A 20,703-nucleotide genomic window follows, 5' to 3' on the forward strand; every position below is an offset into this window, starting at 1 on the left:
ATCAGATTGGTTCATATAATTTGATGCATGATTAAAGTTTGTCAACTAGCTGACAGAATTTGCAGCAGTTTGGCAGCATAAACGCTAACATGACAACTTAAACAGAAATCTTTGCATGGTGATGAAGACAAATCAACCATAAAAATGTGACGCTCCTGTAATCTACACATTTCTTCTAATTTATGGCGACCTTCAAAGAACGTAACAGGTATATTACGGTTTAGTTTGTTCCAAGATTCTTCCCATAGCATCTATTTGTGGTCACAGCTTCATCTTTGCACCTTTCTGCCACAGTACCCACATGCTAACCTGCAACTCATTCTCCCTAATCTGTCACATCCTATATATAGTACATGTCCATTCACCAGATTGTTTATTGTGCCTGATAGTCTTAGCATACCAGCACCTTGTCCTGTCTGCTTGGTTACTTGTTCAAGAACTCTGTGGATTCATTTGCCTTTGCTGACTGTCTAACTGGTACCGACTTTGTGTCAGAACAATGACCAAGTAAACTGCCTTTTCACCTTTAATGGTCGTCCACTGCTTCTGCTTTTCGGTACTCACAACGTCTACAAGATTCATCATACTGGTCAAAAATTCCCTCACGGTTAAGTAAAAACTGGTGGGGACTTAATACTAATAGTTTCTGCTGCTAGTTTCTATATGGAGAACGTTCTTTGACGCTTCACATAAACTATGTGATGTATAAAGAACATTTCGTGGACCACATCTTTAAACTTAAGGATACATTGCAGGAAAAACCTTACTTTGTAACCATACGGATGTAGAAACCAGCTACTTCTAAAATATTTCCTGAAGTATTTGCTAGTGCTGGGAATACTTTTAATCGCTTATAGTTTAATATTTTTATTTAAAGGTATACATCCAAAGAACGATAGTCCCCAAAATGCCCAAATTTCAGTGAGCAGGGAAGAAATTTATAACTTTGGGGCACTATTTGGCACTTAAGGAAATGTAGCTTTAATTATATTACATGGCTGATACTTTTCATTTGGCAGAAGTTATAAAACAGGGTTATTTTGTTGAGATCTTCCATTAATGGGTAACTGCAGCTTCTAACAACTTTTCAACAAGTAAACTTTCAGACTGTCTGACTGCTCTTGTTTTTTTTTTTGCCTTGTCATACTTCTTTGTAGTGATGTTGCCATGTTCAAAGATTTCAATTACTCCAGTGAGCACAATGTTAGCAGAAACTATGTCCCAAGTTGTAATAGACAGGAATTTTCCTTTATATGATGTTTCTGCTTTTACTAATAAGCTGTACAGTAGTACCTCCTGTAGCGGATACAGAACAATAATAATAATAATAATAATAATAATAGTGCTTCACTGAGAAGCCAGCTGAAATCCCAACAGGTGGATGTTCGTAAAAGCAGATTTTTTGCAAACAAAATAACTGTTAGAACATATCCAGGGTGCCGGAGATGTGCAAATAATAATAATATGGGTGGCAAAATCCCCAAGCTGTCAGCTCTGAGGGGATTTGTGATTTTTTTTTTCTCCATTTTTTTTTTTTTTATCTGCTACACTGAGTGAGTACTGGCATGTTTCCAGGGCAGTACATTACTATCACAGCTTGGAGGGAGATAGACGGGCAGATAGACATGGGTCAGCCAAATCTCTGGATTGAACAACAGCTGGATATTATAAAGATGAGTATACTCCAACTCTGTAGTAGAGGCAAGGAATACGCTCGCTCTCTCATACACAGATAGAGAGAGAGAGAGAGAGAGAGAGTGAGAGAGAGAGAGAGAGAGAGAGAGAGAGAGAGATACACATTAATACACAAACAAACTGCCTGAGTTGATTCAAGGACCTTAAATGCATCGGACCCACACCATAAAAAAAGAGGAAATCAGATTTTTTGCTTTTAAAGCCTTAATGTCCCCTGTGAAAACTCATCATAAGTCTCGGCTTAGTTCAATTTACTTTAACTTTTTAAAACTCAGAATGAAAAAGTGAACAAACTGATTGGGTGCAGCTGCTGGGAAATAGAAAATTGTTGAGAACAAAGTAACTCTTCTTTTCATCACGTTCTTGTTTAGCTTCCGCTGGTCGGCTGACCTTTCGTCTGTGGTCAGAATAACAGAGACGATCCCTCCTGCAGGGTGAAAACTCATCTGCTTAACATGGACCTCACGTTGTACACAACCATACATTTGTACTTACTGAATTTGTAAAGACCCTCATTACCACATGACCACTATTCCCAACATTAACCATCACAACTACATGACCAAACCTAAGCTATACCTAACTAAATTTAATGTTAACGTTGAAGGATAAGTCTGGTGATATTCTGTACTTTCTTATAGCCAAAAAATTCAAAGATCAAAACCAACAATCAATTCAGCCCATTTACAAGTATTGTCTGTGTAGCCAAAGCCTGAAATATTTTACTTTTTGTGCTGTAGAGCTCCGTTGTTGCCTTAAAAAAACATTAAATACACATTAATGAGTCATACAGTTGCACTGCATCTTCCTTCCTTACCATGAAAACACACACACTGTAGTTTATTTTGACTCAATCCCGCAAAACACAATCCTGCTGCTGTAAATACTCACTGGAGCAGCAAATGAATATTAATCCGCAGCTAAAAATAGTCCTCAACAAATGCACTATTTACTCCTGTTTGAGTTACGTTTTGTAAAAAACTAGTGTTCCCAGCTGCTTAAGGAATTTTTTTGTTTGTTTTTGCTAAATGAAACTATACATTTATGACCTTTTATTTTAAAAAAAGATTTATGTATTCAGTAGAAAACAAATGGCCTTAATTGGGGCTGAGAAAGGGCAGAGAAATCAGCAAGTATTAACACATTGTTAGTTTTAGACTTTATTTTAATGGAATTTATTGACTAATTGATAAACATAGAATGACAGACAGCTTTATCCTGTAACCCTAAAATCAGGTATTAACCCACAAATAACTCTTTGTGACAAAATGTGCTCATTTTCCAAACATGCCTTCACTCTCAAGGTCTTAAATGATCACAAAGATAAAAGTGCAAAAACACACACATACACATAAATTCTCCTCTCTGCAGACTTTACCTGCTCTTTCAGAAAATCTCATCTTGGTTGCAGTTATTGCGAGTGTCTCTGGATTCCAACCAGATAAAATGTGTTTTCTGAACATAAACTGTAATGGATTGATGCTGTTGCAAAGTACTGGTGCTGGTCTCCATTAAATAGCTGACTGGACACACTGGCGTGCAATATGGGAACATTGAAAGTGAAGGTTTGTAAAAAGTATTTAAAAATGTTTAAGGCTTTTTCGGTACACTGCAGTGTTTTTATACTGCTCCATTGGGTTTTTGCTGCACCTGCATTGGTTTTCAGTCTCGTCACACTCACCAAATGGGAGCAAACATATCTCAAAGGCCGTTGCCGAACTTCACGCGGCTTGGGAAGAAAGTATTCAAGCATTCAACTGTTGCAAACGGGTGCAGAAACATTTTCACAGTGAATGCATCCCAGCCTGAAATGCAAAGTCACCCATCCAAAGAGACCTTCCCTCCGGATTTTAGCATTGCGTGTCTGTCAGAGCTCCATTCATGAGCAGCAGGAACAGACGAGTACACCTAAACAAGGAAAACAGAGACCGAGCAGAGAGGAGACATCAAAAACCAAGGCTCTGACTGCAGAGATAGATCGAATTTGAATTCAGTTCAAGAGTAGTTTCGTCTCTAACCACACAGATTTTTTCTGTCCTCAACAGAAAAACATCAGCATCAGTCATTTGCTCAAATGCTTAAAATGGATGTTTTCCCTGACAAACAACTTCTTGGAGTTGCTCTATTTTAAGCATGACCTCAATCTAACAGTTTTAGTTGCCTACACTTTACCAGGTCCTAACCATAGAGGTAGCAGATCAGAAAACACTCATGTGAATCATTTTTGTAAAGGGCATTTGTTGTTTAAGTCGGAAAAGTATCTTTTTATGGGGAAAAAAAAGAACACAATAATAATATAAATGCAGAACTTATCAGTCTCACCTGAAAAGGTAGGGCTGCACGGCCATTTATTGGTGCAACCATCCAACCTTTTGGTCCAAAGCTTGAAATCTCCACAATTACTTGTCAAATTTCCACAAAATTTGCTGTGAATAGTCACGATACCCAGGTGATGATACATGTTTCACTAACATTATTAGTTTCATATTCTCAAGAGGATGAACCTTTTCCAGTTTGGACACTCTCTGATCTTTGCTGTAGTGCCACAGTACTGGTATGGCTCTAATAGTGAAAGTCTTCAGTAAATTGTTTATTTGATCCAAAACTTCTATTTTATGTATTTTAATGAAATATTCAGTCTCTATGCGCCACTAGCAGAGCTTTGGATTTTTTGCTGTATTAAAGTTTTTCAATTTAGTCTTGTTGAAGTTGTAAACATCAGGGACTCAACCAAACAACTCTGAGAATAAAATCTGTCATATATATTTTACTTGTGCAACAGATTCTCACCTTGACAACAACTGTAGCAAAAATTTGAGTTAAGTATCTTCTCTGTGACTGTATGTGCAAAATGTATATGTGTACGCAACACTGAGATTGTTTTCTCAGTCTGTAAACAGATTTTCAGGATGTTACGAGTTCTGCATTTTGGCTCCCAGTAGGCAATGCTGGATTGAGGCTCAACCTCACGTTCCATTTTAATTAATCCTCATCCGCCCGCCTGTGGTGCTCTGATTAGAGCAGGGCAGCCTTGCACTTCCTCTTTTCCCTGCAGCAGAACATGGAGCATCTGCCAGATGACAGACGAGAGGAGGGAGACCGCAGTTGATACGCAGGAAGGTGCAAAAGGTTGTTAAGTTTTACAACAGTCAGCACATGGTAATGTTAATTTAGGTCTTGTCAGAATTCATTTGCAGTAGACTATATATATACAAGCAGCTAGAAAACCGGAATAACAACAAAACCATGAAAGCAGCATTCCATGATTTTACTGCATTTTTAGATGCAAGAAGACAACATGTAGACAGCTCATCAATAGCTGTGTATGGAAAGGACAATGTAAACTGGCAATCCATATATGTAGCTTCATTCGTCAGTGTTTTGGGAGGATGCTGGTACTCTCTGCGAATTCTGGAGGGGTTTAATTAGATTTTCTCCCTCGGGAGGGGTTAGCCCTGCCTGCTTGAAATGAACAATGGGAAACCGGAGCCAATTAGAAGAGAGGAATCATGAAACCCAACCTTTGCCCCTGGAGGAGTTCCTGTCAGATTCCTAAAACTAACAGCGGCACTGCAGGGGAAAGACGTGACTGGTCAGGAGAGGGTCATTTACTGTATATATTCATACAGCAGCCAAACTGTATGATTGAGGAAACCGTATCATAAATATCAAATTATATATCAATTCCTTAGCAGGAAAATGTATCTAAGAACCTAATTTGTTTCCATCCCGAGTCTTTTAAATTAGTATAATTTATACAGAGCAGTTTCTGCGTGATTAGGCAGAAACATGAGCAGATTCTGAACAGCATGTGGCCGCTTTTCTAGACAAAAATAAACAGCTGATGACCATCGTGTCCATATGCATATGAGGAGAATAATTTGCAGGGCTGGTTGCCTCTAATTACCCTCCTCTGTTGTCCTTTCTGTTTGACTGTCATTGTGTGAATCTACGTGGGAAAGAGACTTGTGCAACTCTCAGCGTCCTTTCTGCTTGATTTGATTGTGCAAAGGAGGGAATGATTAGTACATTTGGAGGGAGAATCAACAAAGGAAAATGAAATCCAAACTATAAAACTGCAATAACATTATTTTCAAGTTCAACCTTTATTGGATGTTTACAGACAATACAATTTTTATCTTGTAATTTGTTATATTTGGTGCCAATATTGAAAGTTGCACCAATTGTTTTTAGCCAAGTTAGCCGTGCAGTTCTTGGAATGTCAGTATCAGTCGGTCCATCACTTTTGTCCATCAGGTCAGAATTTAAATTGGTCCGATATTTTGGTTTATGAACAAATACCTGCAAAAATAATGACATTCCCATCAGCCTCAGCTGTATATTGTGTTTACTAAAGATGTAGCATGTTAGCATTGTGACATGAGCTTTTAGCTCACGGCACTGCTGTGCATAAGTACAGACTAGGGATGTGCAAAGATCCCAGTATTTGTATTTGTATCTGTATTTGTTGAGGCAGCAAAATTATTTGTATCTGTATTTGTATTCGAATAAAAGTGGAAAGAGGCTTAAAAATCCTGTTTTTGTTTTTATGACACTCTTAATTTTAGAAAATTAAAGTGTTACAATAAGTGTTCATGAATAAACTACCTTATGAGGGAGTTCCCCACACCGGATCTTGAACTGGAGTCTCCCAGATCATAGACGACTGCGCTGATTACTGAGCTAAAACTTTACTCATCGACTCATGCAGACAGACCTCTACCTATTTATACACCCATAAAACAGAGACAGCACACCGTGTAACGTGTAGGGAGGAACTTCAAAGGCAATTATTACTGTGCACTTTTCATTATTGCCTATTTTTTACAACCTAACTTTGTGGAAAGGAGAAGGGGAACAACAGGTTATGGAGATTCCCTTGGGAGCACGTTGCATGTGTCAGTAGCTCAGCTTTATCTCTGGGGAACACCCCCAACAAATAATTTATAAAATATTTGTATAAAACAAATATTCTTATAAAACCCACTTTTTGTGCTTTGCTGAATAATGTATTTGTATTCAGGCACACCCCTAGTACAGACTCACAGAGCCTATTGTTTCTGTTACCAGTGGATTAACATATGTCTGCAGTTTCCCTCAACTGTGATGAGCTTTTTTGGCCTCTTTTAGCTAAATGTTATGGCATGTTTACTGTATGTTTCAGTCTCACTACTCTCATCAACCTTATGATGAAAAAGCTCTGATAAAACCCACTGTATGCTACCTGTCCAGCACCAAACAGCAGACAAACAAAATTAGCAACTAGCTGGTGAAGAAAGTTGCTAAAGAGCCAGATATTTCCCTCAAAACTGTGTGGACACCAAACAAGAGCTAAAAAGAGAGTTAATACTTGGACCTTAGATTAGATGGACAGCTACACAATTTAAAATGAATTCTAATGTTGCTCTGTGTCTGCTGGAGGTGTAAATAAGCTTGCTAACATGTTAGCCAGAATAACTATATAAGGTTAAAATGTGTAAATGTTGTGTTATCAGCTTATTCTGTTGTTCCCAAGTGGCCGAAAAAATCAATGAATGCAGCTTTAATATCTTTATAGAGACCTAATCAGGTAAGTTATTGACTATTGTTGCAGATATATTCACATGAATTAATTAATGCAATCAATTTAAGAGAGATAGTAGATTCCAGTCTTGTGCTTTAAATTTTGGTGCCTCTTTTAAATTTACTTTTGAATTAAAGATTGTGGCTGTGAGATTATCATATGTCATGAAGTACTCAGGGTTTTCTGCTGAATTTTCTTCCTTTCAGGATAGAAAATGCTACAGAAACAAGATTTAGAGCATCATGGGACACTAAAACTCTCCACTGAGACCAATAACACTGAAGTTGTAGATAGTAGGTTGAACCACTGGGTCTATTAAACTGTAGGAAAACACTTTGCCACAATGCTGACTGGCTGATGTGATATTTAATTAAATGTCTGCATCAGCAAAGTAACCCTGGCTTGTGCCCAGCATGCACCTCAGCACAGCGAGCCAACAGGAAGTGCTACAGCGGGGAGGAGGTATAGAAGGGGGGCTTCTCAAGTGCTCATCCTTTAGTAATGGCTGCCAGCGACATCTGGTCATCCCGCTGCCATCCACAGGCTGCGCTTGTTCTTATACCCATGAATATTAATGTAGGGATTATTTCTTTTCAGCAGATCCGGTCCATCCAGTAATGTTTTTGTAATGAGACGAAGGGAAAACAAATAACAGCCGACCCCTTCACGAGAGATGTGAGCTATAATGGGCATCTTGGTGACAAACAGGGCTGTTTTTGAAAACATACTGGGGAAAAACTGAATACGAGGGACATTTTAGGTTTTTTAATAAGAATTTTTTTGATCATTAATTTAGCTATGTTAACGCATATGGCATACATTCTGACATGGGTGTGTTTTTTCGAATTTTGGAAGTTCAACTTCAGCTCCTACAATAAGTCTATAATAAAGTGTGTAGCCAAAATAAAGACACCCCCCCACCCCCACCCTTCTCTCCGCCTCAAAAACTGTCATTTAAAGGGTTACAATTATGAAAATGAATGAATATTATTATTGTTATTCTTATATTATTGTTATGATCAGGACTGATGTCCGTTAAATAAAATTAACTCAGTGAAAGTGGAAAATAATATTAATATATAGTAATTTTATGGCAGTTTTAGGAAGGCAACATTTTTGTCTTCTAAGGTAACAAGTGTTTTGTTTTGGGTTTTTTTTTTTAATCTGACACAGCACAAAAAATAACACTGCATCAGAATTAATGTTGTTGCTAATCATTGCCATATCCCAGACTGTGAAATAAAGAAAAAGAAATCCCCCCCTAGCATTTTGTATATAGAAAATAATTCATTTTTAATTGTCCTTAATACCACCTTATCATGAAATCTGCATTCAAAACCTGCAACAAGAGACAAATATTGCGAGCAGGAACAGATTGTTCCAACGGAGGTTGTGTCATAAAGGTAGGCAGTAATTTTTCTTAATCTGCGTTTTATTGTTTTTCTATTAAATATTTTCCAACATGGCTCTCCTGCAAAGCCTTGAAGCTTCTAACAGTTAAACCTGCATAAACCCACTGATGTAAATCTCTGTCTTTATGAATGGGAGCTATGAATGGATGCTGTGATGGACTATCAACTGGTTTCAAAGGTCACACTAATGCTATCCCACAGACCAAAGCACACAAGAACAAACAGACCTTTTAGCTTCTAAATCCATGTTGAGGCCACAGCTGCTGCTGCCTCCTCTAATGAGAGTCCAGCTGATGCTGAACGCTCAAGTGTTCTTTGGGGTTAAATATCGGCCACTATAAAGAGAGTGTCACTTAAGCTACAAGCCTTCAGTTCATTTCATTTTTTACATGTCAGCAATTTCTGCGTAAACCTCGTCTAAAAATATGAATTAAAGGATGGAAGTGTGAGGCTGTGCAGCACTTTAAAATTGCATGTCAACTACTAATCCCTAAAGAGCGAACTTGGAGACGGATCAGCACGTGACAGATCAACCTTTGGAAAAATTATGAATGTGTGCTTGCAGCTTGTGTTTGTGAAGTGGGTTTTCATTTCAGTGTGCGTGATATAGGAGGGGGTTTCTCTTTCTACTTAGAATAAATACTAATCCTTTAAACATTACAGCACATGTGTGCATCAACAGAAAGCACAGATGCACAACAGTGAGGCCATATAAAGAGATTAGAGGCCAGGAATCATGAATGACTTTGTTTTAGTGCCAGTTTCCGACGAGATTCGTTGATAATTTTCTCATCGGCACGTGACAGATTTACAGAGTTGTACACAGATGCAGATGTCAGAGGTGGATTCAGTCCTCGTAGTCGTGCTTATTTTATGTTATTGTTTATTGTAGTTTCCTGTGTGTCACACCTGTCCAACAGATGACAGTTCCATGTTTTCTTTGGTTGGTGACTGTAATGTGGATGCTTATATCACAGGATTCCCTTGCACAACAAATATATAATAGAAATATACACATATACAATGAATTATTCAGTGTGCATACTCCATCCTTTGATAAAGACCATGAGATATGAGTTAAAGCTCCAGAAAAATCTAATAAGTGGACTTGTGGTACTAATAGAATAATAATTCTATGCAAAATTACAGTACATATATGTAAATATTACAGGGGTTTATTAAAAAAGTAATAAGGGATATTAAGGATGTGGAATTATTCATGAAGGTATAAGAGACTTTGCTCTTTGTTATTAAGACCTTTACAAGTCAAACTCAACTCAAGCAAAGTTCAATGAAGATGATAGTTTCTCTCACATTTTGCCTTTATTCCCTCATGTGGGAATTTCTGCCATTTTATCTCACATTAATCATCTCAGTCCCTTATATTCACAAATTCTGACACCGCCATATCTGATTTTTCCTCGAGCTAATCGATCCTTGGATGCTTTTCTTTGATCATTCAGATCCTTTCCCACCACCTCCCCATCACCACTTTTTCCTCCAGGATGAACTTATCTTCATGGCCGTTTTTGTTTGGATGGAGTCTCTCTTTATTGAAATATGTGTATGTACTGCTGGAGATACAGCTACCATGTTTGGTATACAGTCCCAGTCCCTCCAGCTTGGCCGTGCATTCGTGGTAACAGGTTTGATAGTTGGCGAGGATTCCTGTCCTTGTCGCTGCGCTGGTGACACCAGGTTGTTGCGGGTGCCTACACAGTGGGGGATGGAAGCGGGGTGATAGCGTGAAGCTCCCACGCATGATGTTTGTTGAACTGAACTGAATTTTAAAGAGGTGTGAATAACAGAACACCTGTTTTTCAGAAAATTTTGTTTTGTTTTTTTAATGTATACATATTCTTTTTTAATTGAGCGTTGAGGTCTGGATGGCCCTCCTGGACCTCAGACACTTACTGTTATTCCCATACAGTTCACTTATAATTCTACCTTGAAAGAAAAGTCTGATGTCAATGCAGTGAGGAGTTTATAACACAATATTTTCAAATGAACCGCAGCAGAGATGAAACGTCCATTAAGGGAGAAGAGTCATGTTAAACTGTTGATAAACCAGTTGTAGATTGAAGAATATTAGTGCAATAACAAGTGTACTATGAAGTAGGCGAAAAAAACAGGACCCTCAGTTCAGCTAAAAACCACCTACACTTGCCAAAATCCAGAAGTGTTACTGGATAAAGAATTGACACCTTTTAGGCACAGATCCACTAGCATGCTTTATCTTAGAACACCACCCACACAGACAGATTAGAGGTTAAAAACAAACAAACAAACAAAAAAAAACATGGGTGAAAAACTTAGTTAAAATTCCAACGGGAATAAAACAATCTCACCCAATTACCCAGAAACTATAAACCAAATGTCAGTGTTCTACCTGCACAAAATGCTTTTTCATGCCCAATTAGGTTGGACCACAACACCATCTAGCAGACTGATACCCGACATCCTGTGAAAGAGGAGGAATCACTCTGGTTGAGAATGATTTTCATTTTGGCACTGAGAAAACCCAGAAGGGCAGGATACACTGATTAATGGCTCAGATCAAAGGAAACATATTGGCTGTACAACCTGGATACATTGACCCCTTGAGGCGTGAATGCTAAAAAGCAATACAGTATTCTGATCAATGTATTCACCCTAACCACCGCCCACATGCTGTTTGTTGTATTCATCCTTCTTTTTCTTTCTTTTTAGCCACACCAGCACTGCAGTCTTGGCAGTGTCGCCGCTTGTTGGAAAGTACATCCCACAATCGATTTTGTCACGAAATATCTTGGATTGAATTAGACTTTGGTGCAGTCGTTTGTGCTGCCAGGAAAGTGAATCCTAATGACTTTTGTGATCCCTGAACTTTTCATCTACTGCAACCAACAGATCAAAACATCCACTTCAGATGATGACAGGATCACTTGGTGTCTATTTCTATTTCCTGAAATGCTTGCTCTCTTCAGGGTTACAGGGGAGTGCGCCTATGCCAGTACACAATGGGTGAAAGGCATGATTTTAATGAGGATTTACACTATAGACAGGCAACATACATTTAATTTAAAGGACTTACCAAAGTCCTTAAATTAAAGGAGCAGTATGTAAGATTTAGTGGCATCTAGCGGAATGGACTTGGCAGAAATGGAATATAATATTCATAAGTATATTTTAAGAGGGAGAGGGTCCCTTTCCACGGAGGCTGCAGTAGCAGTAGCCTCTAGAGAGGGCCTTTCGCATTTTTCCCAAGTTTCTCAGCCACCATAGCTTCCTCTACACGCTTGGAAGGGGAGGGGTATTCATTTGGTTGCAATCTGCAACATTACCACTAGATGCCACTAAACCCTCACACTGGTCATTTAAATCACCAAATACGTCATTAGTGTTTTCTGATCTGAAGCCCCTAACTGCAGGACGTCACTTGTCATTGCCTTCCAAAATGGTTACAAATCACTATTGCAAAAATAAAAGTTTTCTGATGTTATAAAGCTATGGTTGAGATTTGATTACATTTAGCCAAAAGAAACAACAACATGGTTTGGATTGAAATAACTACTCGGTTATGGATGAGGAACGATTGTGAGCACGGTTAAAAGAAATCAATGTCGGTGAGGCGCAGTGGTCAACAGCCGTCTGCCATGTCAAAATCCAATGTTTTGTTAATACACTAACTAAAGCCGTGTTAGCACGCTGATTTTAGCATGCAGTACTAGAAGAAAGCTCCCAAATCCTCTGGTGAATGATAATGTCCATATCAAAAATTCATGGCAAGCTGGCCAGTAATTGTTGACATATCTTGTTATAACTAACTGCTGCATAAATCAAATTTTGACCACTCGGTGGCAAACATATTACGAAACAAGACACACAGCAATGAGGTATTTTCACCTTTTCATGTTTTTATGACTAAAAGGTTAGCAAACATTTGTCTCCTTACACATCCAACAGACATGAGGCAGCGTTGTCACTCATTTGAAGTTGTGTTTGTGGCCAACTAACAAACGAATATCTAATACTCACTCTACCTTTAAGCTCTAGTTTGGTCTCCACCAACTCCTGAGGAAAATATGTGTGAGCTCTTAAATGCCTGCACCAGCTAGTCTATAACTTTATCTATTATTTGTTGCTGGTGGAAGGTAGTACACAGGTGGATTGTCAGAGCTCTTCTTTCTGATAACTGGTATTTACTGCAACTTGAAATTGGGTTGATAAGATTGAGGAAACTGAACCATGAAGTAAAAGTACCAAGAAAAATGAGGAAAAGAGGCTAGAAAGTTCTGTAGACCTGCAGAGTTGGGTGGTAATTCTCCCTAACTTTGACACTACGAATGGCCCCTTTTTGTTAGTAATTTTATTCAGTGTTGCTGATTAATCCAATTTAAAAAGACCTATTTACCTCAACAAAGTAATTCAAATAATTTTACCTAATTAACTAACTTTAATCCAAAAAACAAACCCCCATGGATGTACCTGTGATTCATTCATGTGTGTGTTGTGTGTACTAGTTTATTGTCTGTTCCATGTCCTCCTTACGTTCTTGTTGTTTTATTTATTCTCTTGTTTGTTCTGCTTTTTGTCCCATGATGACTGTGGTTATAGGCTATTTCAGCCGCCCCTAATTGACCTACTGAACACAGTCGGTTTAGTTCAACCTCATTTTACATTCTGAGGTCTCGTAACCCACTTAACCCTGGGGATTATATAAATACACTGATTTTAATTGTGAACAAAAGTGGAGCCTCTTCCATTTTAACTTTGTCTTCCTTGCAACTTGATTCACCTGGTGGCAGCACTGATCTCAGCCTGAATATTGTTACAGAGCTACAAAATCATGTCACAGTTTTCCAAATATAGCATTCTAGAAAGAGTCTCTTTATGCATTGTATTCACAAACATGAACAAAGTACAACAGAAAAAAAGGACAACATGTTTTCTTCCTCTTGTTTTAGATATTAATTGGGCTTTTCAGGACATAGTCTCAGCTTGCAATCAAAGTGTTCAAATTTGATCTAATCTGTTTGGATGAATAAAAGAATTTAAAAAGCTTTCTGATGTCTGTCGCACTCAAAATGAACCAATCTAAGGACAGAACACACAGTTCTGTTCAGAAATAATCAGATTCATGTATTGAAAACTAACTTAAAGTGGTTAGATGCTGCTGTTGAAGTGAGTCTGAGGTCAACAAGATGTTCCAAGTGTTATCAAACCCACTTCCATCCAAACATCTTCACCTCCTCTGGAGCTGCTGAGTGTCCTGAGTCATTCGAGGAGCCTCCATCTTCCATCTGTTGCCCCTTCACAAACCATCAATCACTGGAGCTTCCTGCATCATCCCGGCTGAGGCGAGGAGTAAGTGCTGTTTTGATAGCTGAGATCCAGCTCCACTGGAAGAATCAACTACAGTATGCTCACAATGCTCATTTTCACTGCTCAGAACAGATTTTTGACTATTCTATCCATATTATGTTCTTAAATTTGACCATAATTGGGTACCAGTCGGAGCCCTTTTGATATAACCAAAGGAACAGCATCTATTAATAGAAAAAACACAAGATAAAGGTAGGAAAAAAAACTATAAAAGAGATCAAAAATAGATGTATTCCCCAGGATGCTCATACAGAAATGTACAAATGATATTCAAGGTCACAATGAATAAAGTCATTATGCATGGTGTCATCACAATGCTCCAGTGGCTCATAGCTGCTTTAATGGTCTCACTTATTGTAAAATGCACACACTGCTTCTTTTATTGAAGCCTATGTTAGCATTAAAAAAGGAAATATTGCCCCTCCAGTGAACATATTCATTCCAATTACGCTCCATCCGCAAGAGCCAGTGTAAAATGTAAAAGTCTGTTAGATGTTGCATTGGCACAACGCAAGGGTCAGATTTAGGACAACATTTTAGAACACAAATCAGCACTGAAATGTTCAAATTCTGTGTGATTTTCTTTCTCCTTTTCTTTCTGATATTATCATGCAAAGTTTTTCATTGCTTTGTTTTCAAAAGACACAATGGTGGGTTTGATATTTGTACCCTCAATTCATAAGAGAAATACTTGTTGTGTGTACTTTCAACCACTAGGTGGCATCTGTGAGGCATCTTCGGATGGGTGATGTCGATAAAAACACCACTTTGATCCCACTCTTGCAAAGATACAATGATGACACGTGCTATTTTTGCTTTCCTTTCACTTCATAAAAGGGGGGAAAATGTTATTTTGGCCTCTTATACCTGGAATATTAGAGCAGGTTCTTCCTCTGGCCATTATCTCCTCTGTCTCATCATTCTCAGAGATCATGACAACAGTAGAGGCAACATAACCATGAAAAAAACAGTAAAGTCTGCATCAAATTCAACAAACAGAAACAGATCATAGGTTGTTTTTCTTTTACCTAACTTACAGTATTTTGACAAAATCCTAAAAGACCAATGAGAGGATCCAACAATCAAATAATTTCCAAATAATATTGGGCCAGCTGTTCCATCTCTGAGATTTGGTGGTTGTTGAAGCCTAAAATATGTACATTTTTTCCTGAATTTTTTAAGGAGTAGTTTGACATTTTGTGAAATAAGTATATTCTCTTTCTTGGCAGGGGTTTGCTGAGAAGATCTATACCACTTTCATATCAGTCTGTTCAAAATGAAGCTATAGTTAGTTAGCTTAGCTTAGCATAAAGACTGAGAACAGGAGCTGGACAGCTAGCCTAGCTCTGTGTAAAGGTATAAAATCCTCCTACCAACACCTCTAAGGCTCACTAATGTTATGTTATATCTCCTTTGTTTAATCAATACAAAAGCCACTATGTAAAAATGTTAATTTGTGGTGTTATCGGGGGTTATGTGCTGTATATTTCTTATGATGGCGTATTGACTTTCCGTTGTCTTGTCGCTGTAACTTCAAATTTAACATAAAGATATGAAAGTGGTATCCATCTTGGTGAGAAATAAAAGAAACATGTTCCCCAAAATGTTAAATTATGCATTTAAAACTAACTTTATATGGGCAGTGTTCATTTGTTCAATTCATACATTGTCAAATGTTATTCATTCCTTTTGCCAAATTATGACATGAATGTATATAAATTACACTGTATTGCTTGCTCTTTTTTTTAACAAAAATCAGATTTTTCTTGGCTGTCCTTTTGTTTCAGCTAATCTGTTATTTTTATTCTATATCTGTTTTGTACCCTCACATAAATGGGCAACAGCTCATGATACATGCAGACACATTTTCTGTTCAATATTTAATGTGAAACACTCATCGGAAAGAGAAATCATGAATGTTGCTCAGACAACAACAACAACAACAACTTTTTGACCACCGTGAACACACTCTGTTTTTCCCTCGACAAACAATCTGAGCTTGGAAAGAAAAAAAGACAAAGCAGTCTAATCTGTTGGAATCAAAACAAGCCTTTAAAACCTCTTTGGTGTCTGCTGCACTAATCTCTGAACTGGTCAGTGAAAAGTGCACACAGTTCAGATGAGGATTTAAAAACCTCTCGGGCTCTCAGTAGATTGGCAGGGGGGAAGAATTTGAATGAGGCCTGATGTTTCCTAGCGCTTAAACACAATTCATTTCAGCGGGAACAGCATTAGGATTACGTAACCTGTTCTGAGGGAGTCATATGGATTGGGGATGCATATAGAAAATGGGATGTCACTCGGTTTTCTCTGCAGTGCAGCAACACTGTGATGTAAGATTACTTCTTGCTATTACAGAGCCAACTCAGTTCTGTAATAGCAGGAAGAAATAACATCCCATGATGGCCTGAGTCAGCAGGTTGATCATATGACTGTGCAGAGGATTCTGGGAGCTGAGCTGTTTAAAGTTTTGTGGTGAGTTTTCACAGAATGAGCCCAAATGGGAAACAGATGTGTCCTAAGAGGGAGGGAATAAGAGGGAAGAGAAAAGAAATTTACCATCAAACTGGGCGTCAGGTTTCTTTTTAGTAGGCACAATGAAGAAGTGAAAGATAACATTTGACTGGAGGTGATGATACACTTGTTACTGTAAGTGCAACAAAACCTTTGTGAGTAGAAAGTCAGGTACTTCAGGTATCAAACCACCTGTTCAACAAGCTTAAACATGTAGAAAAGTGATATTATAAACTGCTTTGCCTGCAGTGTCCAATCTACCGCTGGTATGTTTTATACAACCACAGCACATCACAACGAAAGTTGTCTGTATGCAGCCTAACTGTTTATCTGAGTTTGCCACGTATCTCAACATTTGGCAAATTCTTGTAAACTTAGTTACTGGCTGTGACAAACCAGTACCTCCTCTCTCTGTACCAGCAGAACCTGCAGGAAGTGAATCATATCAGCAGCAGAGGACAGGAAAGACAGACTGTGCAGAGAGCAGCTGTGCACACACGCTGTACAGTGCCAGAAACAGGTTGTGATAAAGAAAAATAAGAAAATATGAAATCGGGAGATTAACAGGAGTAATTACCAATCTGGAGCACAGCGGGAGAAAGGATTAAAAATAGGGAGACTCCCGCATAAATCAGGAGTGTTGGCAGGTATGCGAGTCGAAAAGCCGAGTCTGGTATATTACTGTTTAGCCAAGTTTCCGTCAGGAGAAAAACGCAAAAGTCCCTCATCTCCCAATGAACACTCAGTCAGATCAGATCCATTTTGTTATCCAGTGAGCGAATGTCGACCAGAAAGAGCAATGGACGGCCTGGTCGCGTCGTTAGCTTTTAGCTTGGCTAACAGACCAGCCCGCTGAACCGTCTTGTGCTTATGTGCACACCGCTTCCTTTGGCCTCTGAGCTGTTGTAGTCTGCTATGCCAGTCCATTGCCACGGGGCATTGTGTCCGCTCTAAGCTTCGGTCAGAGAGTTGTTGATAGTGTTCAGAAGTTCGGTTGGGCTGTACCTTCTAGGCCTAGTCGCACTGGTCGTGTTATCTGTACACTTATATGTGGAGAAGAGCCCCTAACACTCTTTACACCATAACTGGGTTCCAGAGAAGCCGCTGCACTGCTGCACGCCGCCATGAATATATTTACATATTCGTAGATTCTGGAAACTTTAATGAGGGAGAATGAGTAGGCGTCATTTGAAGGATTTTAAAGTGGTGATTATACTTTTTCACGGAAAAACAATATCAGACACGCATTACTGGTCCAAGCGGAGTATGTTTATACGTCTTAATAAATGTCTGGCGAGAATCTTTTAATAGATTTTCTAACACTCCCAATAAAAATAGAGCCATTGACCACTTGGTAAACACCTTAGTAAGGCATATTGGATTATGAATCTATCACAGCCAGCACTCATTCCCCTTTCACTAAGCCCACAAACACACACACACACTCATGCATTTGCACACAGGTCTTGACCTGCTGCCTGATGGTATGTACGCTGGAGCTGAGAGGGGGGTTGGGTGCCGGTTGATAGATCAATCGAGACACTATGATTCTCATTATCTAAAGTGGTCATAGAGGAACCTGGAGGAAGAGTCTTAAAGGAGCTTAAGATGCACTCTGCTGCCCAGTGAAATCCAGCGAGCAGACGCTTTTAGAAAAAAAAGAAAAAAGCCATCAATCAGATAGAAAGTGAGCTGTCAGTGATGAGAGGCCGGGCCTGCAGCTGCTCGCCTGGGCTGCACTTAACACACCAGAGATCTTAACACAACGGAGATCTTAGCATGCCAGAGATTGTCCGTGACCTTGAGGAGCGCTGACACCGCTAACGTAAGAGAGAGAGAGATAGCTGCATTTACATGAAATACTCTTAAAATGATGTTGTTGGGGGGACTGAATGCATTTTACTGTCAATAAAGTTCTTTGGAGCATTAGACCATTAGACCTGCACTCATAATTAAGTGTTATATAACACATGTGTGGGGAAATACACTAGAGAATGAGACTGAAAGGGTGAAACCCCTTCAAGGCAGCAATGTTCGTTACACCCATACGGTCGATATACCAACACACAATACAAAAGTGTTCAGTGGAACATAAAACATACGGGCAGTTTTGTTATTTGTAGAGTCTTGTCAGTATTGAAAAGGAAACAAATCAGAGTGTGATAAAACTTGTTGTAAGAGTGGCACCAGAGGAAAGTTCATGGGTTTATTTAAGTCAGAAAGGTTTATCCTTTTGGGAGCATAAAAGCAAGAGTTTGTCACTTTTGAAAGACGAAATAACACACACACACTCAGCCTTACTTGTTCCTGTGTGATCAGTAGGTTACAGTGGTTAACGTTAGCTAATGTTAGCAAACTTTAGCTAGATATTGCTGTGTAGCCAATATTGCTGAGTAATTTAGCTGACTTTATCTCTTCTTATGCCACTGTTAGGTGCACTTTGTTTTACCACTTACCATAAACCCATTTCCATTCCAATCTAAAGTGGCTGTTATTCAGCAGAAGTGCAGCATTAGCTCAGTATGTTTCATTGACATCTGCCTATATGAACTAGCCTGCATGCAAATTAGACATTCTGGTCTGAGAGTGACACTAGAGGAAAAACTCATAAAGGTTCCAAAATTAAAAGGTTTATGCTCTGGGTAGCAGGAATTTTAATGTTAAATGTTTTAATGGTAATTTACCATTAGATTATCATATTCCTTTGTAAAAGAGGATGTTTTAGTCTTACATTATGATTCATTATCATTCATCAACTTTATGGAAGTCTGGTGAATAGTCATACTTGATACACTTTTATATATCTGGATTAATGTGTTGGTCAAGAGGAAATTTTGACCTGAAGCTGGTGCGAGAAAAAATAATTATCACCAAATATTGAGTCATTTTCTGGGGACCATGAGTATTAGTAACACATGTTATGGTAACCTAGCCAGTTGTTGTTGCTGCTGTGGACCAAAGTGTTGGACAGACAGAAGAATCACCTTACTGACTGACATCAGCATCTTTAGGCTCTACCGCAAAGCAGAAATGTTGGCACAATTCTTTATTACCTACTCAAAAATATCAAAAAAACATAATAATCTCAACTAAAATACAAATGATTAAAATGTATGTACAGCTAAACAAGCATCAGTGATTTGCAGAGTTCATTTGAGAAGAACAGTAGCTATTATAATAGAAAGAAGTGTAGAAAAACTTTTCATTGTTCAATGTCTCATTATGTAATTTCTGCCGCCAGAGGACAGACAGAGTGTGAAGTAGCGTGGGATCATGGGAGTTGTTGTCTTCATTGTTAAACAACCAGCCTCTTCGGTTTAGGATTACTCCAGTTTTCATCATTCAGGATGTTTTTACTGGAGCCAAATTATCTGTAGAGGTCTGCTTCTCTCTCTCAAAAAAAAAAAAAAATCAGTGTTTTTCTGACGCTGTTCAGTGGACAAAGGATGTCCGGTAGAGGCTGCTAGCTGAGCTGCTGCTAACGTTAGCTTAGCTTGTTTCTCTGATAACTTTAAATACAAACATTCGGCAGGTTTTTATCCTCAGTCAAATTATTAGCAAAGACTCCTCTCCAAAACAAACATACATAGGGAATAAAACGGGTAAAAACAGTGAGTAAAGTAGTTTCACATTAAAAATCGGTGTTTCTGCGATGCTGTTTGGCGGAAAGAGGATGTCCGGTAGGGGCTGTTAGCCGAGCTGTTGCTAATGTTTGCTCAGTTTGTTTCTCTGATAACTTAAGATCCAGACGTGCAATGTCTAAAATACTTCATCCAGTTAAAAGATACAGTTAAAAACGACCAAGATCTACAAAGTTTACCATAAAAATATGGCTTAAAACTGAATAAGTCAATTTATTTAAGTTTCTGGCAGGCAACCACAATGCTGAGGTATTATCTTGTATGCGTATACACTTTGGTAGACGCCATTTTGACAGACAACCACAACGCCAACGCATGCATCTTGTGCGCGTATACTCTTTAGTGGAGGGGTATGAAAATGAAACGGACCGTTAACTTGATTAAAATTACAGATTTCTCTGGGTTTGAAAATTGTTGGAAACATTTGGAATAATGTAAGTACACAACTCAACAAAATATACAACATAGGTCTAGTTGTTTTTAGACATTTAATGCAGAATAGTTACATATTATA

The sequence above is a fragment of the Thunnus maccoyii genome, chromosome 10 (genome assembly GCF_910596095.1).
Source record: "Thunnus maccoyii chromosome 10, fThuMac1.1, whole genome shotgun sequence".
NCBI classification, from domain to species: Eukaryota; Metazoa; Chordata; class Actinopteri; order Scombriformes; family Scombridae; genus Thunnus; species Thunnus maccoyii.